Consider the following 11,339-nt stretch of genomic DNA (forward strand, 5'->3'; position numbering starts at 1 on the left):
CAGCAGCACTGACATCTCGCTGGCTGGCTATAAAAGAGAAGAAGAAACGAGAGAGAGGGGATAAAATTCCAATAGGCATTCAAGGAGCTTGGCTGGGACTTGAAGCAAGAAAAGAGACAGGGTAGAGACGGGTTCTACTTTCCCTTCTTCTTTAGTATTTTCTTTTGTTTATGAATTTTTCCAGAGAGTATAGCCTCACCATGTCCATGAGTGGCAGAACCTCTTAGCTAGGGCTAAAAGGTGAAGCTTGTAGCGTGATGGGGGACTCTTTTGCTTGTGTTTTGTATTCATACTGAACTGATACTGATTATAATTTATTTAAGGGAGTGTTTTTAGTTTTTAATGGTCTGTTGTGACTAAAATTATAATGGATCTACAATGGCTTTGAGCATGTTCCTTCCTTTTATGTTTATGACGTCAGGAAGCCCTGTTGTTCACCATCGTCTCCTGGGCATGGTAGGATGATGGTACCCTTCCTAACCTTCATAGCATGTTGATTGGTTGGTAATTAGTTTAATTCTGTTGTTTGCTTTGTCTCCTGGGCATGGTTTGGTGATGGAATCCATTCTAATTCATATACTTTTCATCTCTTTAAAATTTTATTAGAGAAAGTTCAGTTTAATTTTCATGATTTTTGAAGCAGGCATAAGATCTCACTGATCTCTACAAGTGGATCCTCTGAATCCCTAGTTTCTTATCTCTGATTTCTCTTAAGTTTTACATTAATCTCTCACCAATATTCATCAATTTATATTTGATTTAGATTTCATCTTAGGCTAGTTCTATTTCTACCTAGTTTCAGATTACGTACAGGTATCAGTCCCTTGGGATTCGAGCTCGGTCTCACCGAGTTTATTACTACATCACAACCCTATACTTGGGGAGTGAACAAGTTTTTGGCACCGTTGCCGGGGTTTGACGGTTACGTTTTTTTGAAATTAACTAGTTTTAGAATTATTTTAAGATTAGGATTTTACTAACTTTAGTTTTAGATTTTTATTTCTATTTGATTTCTAGAACTAACTTGTTTTCCTGTTTTGTAGGATCCTGACATAAACTTCTAAATTGGAAATCCTTTTCTAATTCCTCTACTTTTTCTATTTTTAGAATTAGGGTTTGAGTTTTAGAAATTTTCTAATTCTAGTATTTTTCTATTTTTAGGAAATAGTTTATTTTTAGAAACTTTTCTCTTTTGTTTTTAGAAACTAGGTTAGTTAATTCCCTTTTTAGAAATTCTTTCTAATTTTAGAAACTAATTCATCTTTTCTTTATTTTATTTTTAGAAACTTTCTAATTTTAGGTTTGGATTTTGTATTTTAGAAACTTTCTAATTCTAACTCTTTTAGAATCTAACTTTGTTTCCTAATTTATTTTTAGAAATTTTCTACTTGTAGACTTTTTGTTTAAGAAACTAACTTTCCTATTTTGTAGGCTTTTAAGATAGAAATTTCTAATTCGGTAAGATCCTTCTCTACTTTCTATTTTTCAGATCTCTTTTAGTAACTTACTTCCTAGTTTAGGACTTTCCTAATTTATTTTAGAAATTTCCACTTTCCTTTAGGAATTTCTTCTTTTAGAAACTAGTTTACTTTTATCCTTTTTTTAAGGATTTTCTAACTTTCTTTTTAGAATCTGACTTGTTTTGTTTTCTTTTGCAAGTTTTTAACTTAGGGACTCCAATTTGGTAACTTCTTTCCAACCCTCTCTTTCTTTCTAGATTCTCTTTTCCCTTCTTAGGATTAGATTCCGAATTTGATTGAGGGCTACGAGTGTTTCATGCCCAAGTGGGCCTATGACAACACTTGACGTCTCTTGACTGAAGGAGGATTGGTTGAGGGTTAACTATCCATCGCAGGACTAAACACCACTTGAAATCCCCTGAGTTAATTGAAGTGATGGCTGAAAACTAACCTCTTCTACCCTAACCTAGGGTGGAGGACATTTAGGATGAGAATGAGGTGCATCAAGCGCCCCCGCCTCGTACTTTATGAGATTATTTACAACCAACGGGGGTGAGTACGCCCTTATGCATGATTTTTATTGAAAATACAGGACATATGGACATCAAGCCAGGAGTTATCCAACTCCTTCTTAAGTTCCATGGGCTGAAATCTGAAGAACCATATCTACATTTGAAAGAGTTTGATGAGATCATAGCCACTTTATATTTTGAAAATGTGTCTGAGGACACAGTTAGGCTGAGACTCTTTCCTTTTTCCTTAAAGGAGAAGGCTAAGACATGGTTACATTCACTGCATCCTAGATCCATTGGCACATGGAATGATATGCAAAGGGAATTTATAAAGAAATTTTTTCCACATCATAAAACAATTACCCTTAGAAAAGTAATCATGAACTTCACCCAAAAGGAGGATGAAACATTTTACCAATGTTAGGAAAGGTTCAAGGATTTGGTCAGTTCATGCCCACAACACGGCTTTGAAACGTGGCGCATTACAAATTTTTTCTACGATGGACTGACATCTTTGATGCGCCAAATGGTTGAGACAATGTGTAATGGAGAATTCATTAATAAAAATGTCGACAAGGTATGGGATTACCTCAATAGTCTTGATGAAAAAACACAATCATGGGATTATTACTCAAAATCGAACACCACGTCTAGGCCAACTCAATATAAGGAGAAAGGTGGATTGTATCTCTTGAAAGAAGAGGATGATCTCAATTATAAAGTGACTACGCTCATAAGGAAAGTTGAGGCCATGGAAGGAAAGAAGGATAAGGTTAATGAAAGTGTTTGCGGCATCTGTGATTGCAACATTCATATAACTGAAAATTGTCCTACAATACCCGCCTTTCGAGAAGTGTTGAATAAACAATCCAATGCCATAAATAATTATCAAAGACCTTTCAATGGACCGACCTCTAATACATACAATCCTGGTTGGAAAAATCATCTAAACTTTAGTTGGAGAAATGGACAAACTGCTACCCCTCAAAGTTTCTTCAATCAAAATCCAAATCAGGGGAAACTTCAAGAAGAACCGGTTCAAAATTTCATGCAAGAGCTGACCCAGCCAATGCGAGATTTTATGCAAAAGATGGATTACGTATGACGGTTATAGAAAAGGGGATGCTTCCTGCGCAACCGCTCCCCAATCCTAAACCACAATACGAGATAAGTAATCCCAGCTCTTTAAATCAAATGGAGCACGTTAAATCCATCACCACTCTTAGGAGTGGGAAGATCATTGATAAAACTCTTCCGGTTAGGCCTGAAAAGCCTCAAGAACCAGAAGAGGATAACAATGATGAATCTAGTGAGGCCCTATAAAAATTAGAACCGGAACTTCTAGAAAAGCTAGTTGCTCCATTTCCCCAACGGTTGGTCGTACCGAAACCTCTCTCTAACTCTCAGGATATCCTAGAGGTGTTGAAATAAGTGAAAGTCAACATTCCTCTACTTGATGTCATAAAACAGATACCTTCATATGCCAAATTCCTGAAAGACTTATGCATGACCAAACGACGGCAGAGTATTCAAAAGAAGATCTTCTTGACCGAGAAAGTGAGTGTCATCCTAAAGTAAGATGTGTCACAGAAATTCAAAGATCCCGGTAGCCCAACCATATCATGTGTAATTGGGGACCACCGAATTGATCATACACTTCTTGACTTAGGAGCGAGCATCAATCTGATTCCCTACTCGGTATACAAACAGTAAGGTTTGGGTGGATTAAAACCCACCCTAACCATACTACAACTTGCTGATCGCTCTATTCGTGTACTAAGAGGGATAATTGAGGATGTGTTGGTCCAAGTTGATAGATTTTACTACCCTATAGATTTTATCATCTTGGACACCGAACCCATTAATAACATGAACACTCAGATTCCTGTCATTCTTGGTCGCCCATTCCTTGTCACTTCAAACGCAATTATCAATTGCAGGAATGGTGTCATGACTATGTCTTTTAGGAATATAACATTAGAGTCAAACATCTTTTTCAATAGCGGTAGAAACTTAGAGGATGATGACGATTTCCATGACATTAACATGATTGACTCTTTTATGGAAGATACGACATCTCTGACCTTATCCTCTGACCCTCTAGAGACGTGCTTGGCTCACTCTCATGATTTTGATGATGACATGATTAGGGAGACGTATGCCTTGCTTGATACTGCACCGGTACTTGAAGTTAACTGGTGGAGGCCACAATTTGAAGAGTTGCCCTAAACTGATGTAGTGCCTCTACCGTCTAACCTCAAGCCACCGAAGCTTGACCTAAAACCTTTACTCTCTGATTTGAAAAATGTCTATTTAGGTCAAGATGAGACATATCCGGTGGTGATCTCTACCCACCTGGAGAAAGAACAGGAGAGTATGCTCATATCTACTCTTATTGAGCATAAGGGAGCCCTTGGATGGACGATAGCGAACCTCAAGGGAATCGACCCCTCAATTTGTACTCACAGCATATATCTTGAGGATAATGTGAAGACCACTCGGCAATCACAATGTAGACTAAATCCAAACATGAGGGAAGTGGTTAAGGCCGAGATTCTTAAACTATTGGATGTGGGTATCATATACCCCATATCCGATAGTCAATGGGTGAGTCCAACTCAGGTAGTTCCTAAGAAGTCCGGGATCACCATCGTAGCCAATGCCAATAATGAACTCGTGCCAACTAGAGTTACTACTGGTTGGAGAATGTGCATTGACTACAGGAAGCTGAATACCGTCACGAGGAAGGACCACTTTCCTTTGCCCTTCATTGATCAAATATTGAAAAAGCTAGCTGGTCATTCCTATTACTGTTTCCTTGACGGGTATTCGAGCTACAATCAGATTGAAATCGCCCCTGAGGATCAGGAAAAGACCACATTTCCATGTCCCTACGGCACCTTTGGCTATATAAGGATGCCATTCGGATTATGTAATGCCCCTGCCAACTTTCAGCGATGTATGATGAGTATCTTTTTTGACATGGTGGGAAAATATCTAGAGGTCTTCATGGATAATTTTTCAGTTTTCGGTTCATCTTTCAGTAAGTGTTTAGAAAGTCTTAAATGTGTGCTGAAAAGATGTGAAGAGAAGAACTTGGTACTTAATTGGGAGAAGTACCATTTCATGGTTCATAAGGGAATTGTCCTTGGACATATTATCTCATCCAAAGGAATTGAGGTGGATAAGGCAAAAATTGATCTTATCTCTAACCTACCACTACCTAAGAACATACGAGACGTGCGATCCTTCTTAGGACACACTGGGTTTTACAGAAGATTCATAAAGAACTTTAGTCTCATCTCTCGTACTTTATGTAATCTACTTCAAAAGGATGCACCATACGAGTGGACTGAACCATGTCAAGAAGCTTTCACTAAGCTTAAGGGCATGTTGACTAGTGCACCCATCATACAACCACCCAACTGGAGCCTTCCTTTTGAGCTTATGTGCGACGCTTCTGATTATGCTCTTGAAGCGGTTTTAGGTCGGAGAAAAGATAAGAGGCCTTACATCATTCATTATGCGAGTAGGACTCTAAATCCTGCCCAAGTGAACTACTCAAATACGGAAAAGGAACTCTTAGCCGTAGTGTTCGCCTTGGACAAATTTAGGTCCTACCTGATCGGATCTAAGACCATTATCTACACAAATCATGCAGCACTCAAGTAACTTCTTTCTAAGAATGATTCTAAGCCCCGCATAATAAGATGGATCCTTCTACTCTAAGAATTTGATTTGAAAATTAAAGATAGAAAGGGGAGTAGAGAACGTAGTGGCCAATCACCTTTCTCGCCTTAATACCTCCGATTCCCTTGAGGCGACCCATATCAATGATATGTTCCCTGATGAACAACTGTTCAGAGTCTCCCATTCACCTTGGTTCGCTGATATTGTTAATTATCTTGCCACAGGTTCCATACCGACACATTGGACTGCGCAAGATAAGAAGAAATTCTTTACCAAGGTACGCAACTTTTTCTGGGATCCATATTTATTTAAATATTGCCCAGACCAAATCTTAAGGAGATGTTTGACAAACGTTGAGCATCAGAGTGTCATCTCTTTCTGTCATTCACAAGCCTGTGGTGGTCACTTTTCTGTTAAAAAGACCACAGCCAAGATTTTACAGTGTAGCTTTTACTGGCCCACTATGTTCAGGGATACTCATGAGTTTTGCAAAGCTTGTGAGCGTTGTCAAAAATTGGGAGCGTTGTCCCGTCGAAATATGATGCCCTTGAATCTCATTCTTATCATCAAGGCATTTGATTGCTGGGGCATTGATTTCATGGGATCATTCCCCTAATCTTTTGGAAATCTATATATTTTGCTCGCTGTAGACTATGTCACTAAATGGGTTGAAGTGATCCCATGTCGGAATAATGACCATCGCACAGTCATTAAATTCCTAAAAGAGAACATCCTTTCCCGATTCGGAACGCCTCAAGCTATCATTAGTGATGGGGGCTCAAACTTTTGTAATAGGCTATTCGAGAGTTTAATGAAGAAATACGGTATCTCTCATAAGGTGAGCACCCCATATCACCCACAGACAAGTGGGCAAGTTGAGATTTCCAATAGGGAGATCAAACACATTTTGGAGAAAATGGTTAACCCTGACCGTAAGGATTGGTCCATCCGATTGACCGATGCCTTATGGGCTTACTGTACTGCATTTAAAACCCCTATTGGAATGTCTCCCTTTAGACTTGTCTATAGGAAGGCTTGCCACTTGCCTGTGGAGTTGGAACATAGAGCCTACTGGGCAATCAAAAAATTGAATTTCAATCTGGACAATGCTGGCTCGCTACGCAAACTTCAGTTGAATGAACTCGAAGAAATCCAGAACGACGCATACGAGAACTCGAGAATTTACAAGGACAGAATGAAGGCGTTTCATGACTAACGTATTCTACGAAAATCATTCACACCTGGTCAGAAAATCCTTTTGTATAATTCTCAATTACATCTCTTTCCAGGTAAGCTTCGATCTCGTTGGACTGGCCCTTACATTGTGGTCATTGCGTATCCTCATGGGGCCGTTGAGATAAGAGATCCAGACAATGGCAAGGAGTTTAAAGTAAATGGACATCGCTTAAAGCCATTTGTCGAGAAATCTGATTCAGAGGACATGTCCATACCTCTGACTGATCCTGTTTACCAGGATTGATCTCCTAGTCTGATGGAGGTATAGGTAGGTTTCCTGTTTTCATAGGACTAGGGCAGTTTGTTTTATGCTATTCTAGGTTAATTTGTTTTCTACATTGTTTTAGAATAGTTCTCTTTTATTGGTTTCTCTCTTGTGTTGACTTGCTTTCATGCTGAGATCTTTGTGTAAAAACTTCTTGAATCCCTCGTCCAGGTACAATCTTCCCATCACTTCTCATTTACTTTCATTGTCTCATATACATTACGAGCATATCTTTTGCATTGAGGACAATATAGACTTTAGATTGGGGGTGGGAGATTAGGTCTCTTAATCGGTGTTTTCATGGTCTTAAGCGCGAAAATTGTGAAAATTTTTAAATTTTTAAATTTTTTTGGAATTTCGTATGAATTCAAAGTGATTTTGATGGCCATATTCGATTTAGAATTACAAGATAAGTGATGTTGGAAATTTATGACTCTTGGATTCAACTATTTGTTAGATTTCACAATTAAGTTCGAACTATTAATCCATGGTTAGAGGTTTTAAATATTGATTGAGTCATGATTTCACAAAACACATCTCGCTTGCACATTAAGGGTTCAGTTCGATATTAAAGGATTAACTTGGTAATCACTAAGCTTGAAAGGAACCAATCTGAGAAATTAAAAGGATTGGGCGAATGGTCTACACCATTGGTTTGCTCCCTATAGGTGTAGATTTAATTCCCCATAGATGATATGTGAAAAATTTTGGGTGTATAGTCTTCACCATAGGTTTGCTCCCTATAGGTGAGGATTTAATTCCCCTTCTTGGCGTTACTTTTACTAGAAAAATCAAAAGCTAAAAAAATAAAAAGATGATCTGTGAGGCAAGTTTTGGTTTAAGTTTTGGTTATCATGAATTATCTTGTTGGTTACCAATAATTTCCTGAAATAAAGAAGTGAATTTTAATGATGATAAGCCGAGATTGCACTATACACTCATGGAACTCAATGTTTAGAACTTTTCTAATTGATGGAGTAATACTTTGAACTTGATTATGTAATTTACCGTGCGCTTGAGTCCATGAGAAAGTAATGCCTAAATTCATGAATCTTAGAATTCGAGGATCTGAATCATTTTTCAAAAATTACTTAAGTTCAGAGAAATCATCCTGTAATTCTCAAACATATTTTTCGCATATTTTGCTCAAGACTAGCAAAATGCTGGTTGGGGGTTGTGTTGAGGGTCAAATATTGCATATCAGACCCCAGTTATTGCCTGGATTTACGAACATGATACTGTTTAATGCCCTATTTTAATTGTGTTTGTGTGCAAGGTGTATTTACAAGCTTGGACTGAAAATGGGTGCTAAATGCATGGATTTGACACTCCAAAATCACCAAGGCAAGGGATGGACCCAAGGGGACCAAGATCAACGGATTTACACGTCAGAGACCCGAGAAAATCGAGAAACTGAAGTTCGAATGTTCCAAAATTGGTCCAGAATGCAAGATCACACGGTCCAACCATCCATTTGGCTCAAAACTTCATACATGGCCTGAATGCCATAAATTAACTGTGCACGTAGAATTTCATCCATTGGATCCATGTGGAATTGGTCCAACAGTCAGATCAGGACATTAATCATCAATATGGGGCCCACTTAATCTCTGGATACGCTTCAGTTTTGGACTCAATGTCTTAAATTAAATGAGGAAGGGGATGGACAGAGCGGATTTCTCACAAGCATCATAGTGGACCTTACATATATAGTGCATGTACATAGTGTACACGCACCGGCCGTGCACCGGACGGTTAGCCTTGTCAAAGACGGGCCGACCCGTCTTCTTCTTGCATGGGAACAGTGAATGGACGTTGTTCGTCTGTTTTTTTATAGTGGACCTCACACATCATCCAATCGGATGATCCGAACCATCCATTCACTCCAGGGGATGGCTAAGACCTCATCAAGGTGAACTTTTACTCCCATGCATGTGTACGAACGGAATTAAAGTCCCAACGCAAGACGAACGGTGTAACGCCAAGTCTTGTGGGCCACACCAAAATCAAACTGGTCTCGCCCTTCCCCAACGGTTTTTCGAGATAATTCCAATGGACGGAGTGGATTTTCCATAATACACTAATCACGGGCCCACAGACCACCTCAGCGCAACTACGCAGGCTCTGTTTCGCAAACAGAGCCTACGGACGAGTTTCGTGGGCCACCACCTTACACCGAAGGTCTGATCCGGACCATCCATGGGAATCTCACCGATCCTCTTATCCTCTCCTAGGTGTCAGTTTGACCCCATGCATGGTATCGTAAGATCCTAGCCGTTAAATGCAGGATGGACAGCGAAATAAAGGATCGTATGGACCACATCAAAAGAAGGCCAAAAATACACCTTCCCAACTTAAATTCCGAGATAAATTCAATAGATGGATCGGATCTCTCCTATAACATCAATCATGGGCCCCACTAACGCCGAAAATCTAAAATTTCGCACTTCTTACGCACTACGCGCGTCCGGACGCTGTCCGGTTTTGACGATCATTTTGTGAACAAGATCATGGTCAGATCCCTGATCCAGACCGTCCACACGTTGCAACAGGTGGCCAAGACTATGACCATGCAGTCAGAACTAAAGATGGGACGTCCATTGTCCAGAAATTCAAGCTAAACGCAAGTTGATTTGTATTGCTTTTCCACATGCGCACGGTGATGCGTAAAGGCTACGAAACCGACTTCAGCAGCACCGACATCTCGCTGGCTGGCTATAAAAGAGAAGAAGAAATGAGAGAGAGGGGATAAAATTCCAATAGGCATTCAAGGAGCTTAGCTGGGACGTGAAGCAAGAAGAGAGACAGGGCAGAGACGGGTTCTACTTTCCCTTCTTCTTCTTTAGTATTTTCTTTTGTTTATGAATTTTTCCAGAGAGTATAGCCTCACCATGTCCATGAGTGGCTGAACCTCTTAGCTAGGGCTAAGAGGTGAAGCCTGTAGCGTGATGGGGGACTCTTTCGCTTGTGTTTTGTATTCATACTGAACTGATACTGATTATAGTTTATTTAAGGGAGTGTTTTTAGTTTTTAATGGTCTGTTGTGACTAAAATTACAATGGATCTGCAATAGCTTTGAGCATGTTCCTTCCTTTTATGTTTATGACGTCAGGAAGCCCTGTTGTTCACCATCGTCTCCTAAGCATGGTAGGATGACGGTACCCTTCCTAACCTTCATAGCATGTTGATTGGTTGGTAATTAGTTTAATTCTGTTGTTTGCTTTGTCTCTTGGGAATGGTTTGGTGATGGAATCCATTCTAATTCATATACTTTTCATCTCTTTAAAATTTTATTAGAGGAAGTTCAGTTTAATTTCCATGATTTTTGAAGCAGGCATAAGATCTCCCTGATCTCTACAAGTTGATCCTCTGAATCCCTAGTTTCTTATCTCTGATTTATCTTAAGTTTTACATTAATCTCTCACCATTATTCATCAATTATATTTGATTTAGATTTCATCTTTTGCTAATTCTATTTCTACCTAGTTTCAGATTACGTACAGGTATCAGTCCCTTGGGATTCGACCTCGGTCTCACCGAGTTTATTACTACATCACAACCCTATACTTGGGGAGTTAACAACATCCCTATGCGAATTTTGTTGAACTCATCTGCATTGGAGAGTAAGTAGAAGTAGGAATACACATTGGGATGATCTCTCCATGGCCTCATCAAGCTGCTCCAATCAAACGAAACAAAGTTAAAGGAAGACCCATGGGATATAAGAATGGATATGGCAACGAATCCGCCGTCTCTCTGCAAAAGAAAATAACATCATCACCACAAATTAAGGCACCCAGCATGCGCCTAAATAAGGATGCCAGCAATACCGGTAGTACAACCCTCAACATCAAGAACAAAGATATCAACCACCACCTCCACCACAACAAAATCTGCAGTCACAGCCTCCGCAACCACAACAACAATAACAACCTAGGGAAAATTCCTAATACCCCCATCAGAACCAGCAGATGATTAGGAAGTGTAAGAGGTTCACCCCACTCACACAAACGTACAGTCAAATCATAGCAACTTTAGTACAGAAACATTGTAATGCTATGATGGTGAGCACACATAGATTGTCAAATTTCATGACACAAAAGTGCTTTAAGATAGAACCTAAAGATCAACTCAAGATTGGCTTATGTTCAAGAAAAGATCAGCATAGCTTCTCAA

At 39.4% G+C, this 11,339-nt stretch overlaps 1 non-coding gene across 1 annotated transcript; it reads right to left on the minus strand.

The window, feature by feature from the left end:
• Positions 1-2,333: 2,333 nt before the first annotated feature.
• Positions 2,334-2,440, minus strand: LOC131222618 (small nucleolar RNA R71). Its single transcript, XR_009160128.1, has one exon. It is a non-coding gene; the product is annotated as a small nucleolar RNA R71 (small nucleolar RNA).
• Positions 2,441-11,339: the final 8,899 nt, after the last annotated feature.

The sequence above is a fragment of the Magnolia sinica genome, chromosome 1 (genome assembly GCF_029962835.1).
Source record: "Magnolia sinica isolate HGM2019 chromosome 1, MsV1, whole genome shotgun sequence".
In the NCBI taxonomy this organism is placed as follows: Eukaryota; Viridiplantae; Streptophyta; class Magnoliopsida; order Magnoliales; family Magnoliaceae; genus Magnolia; species Magnolia sinica.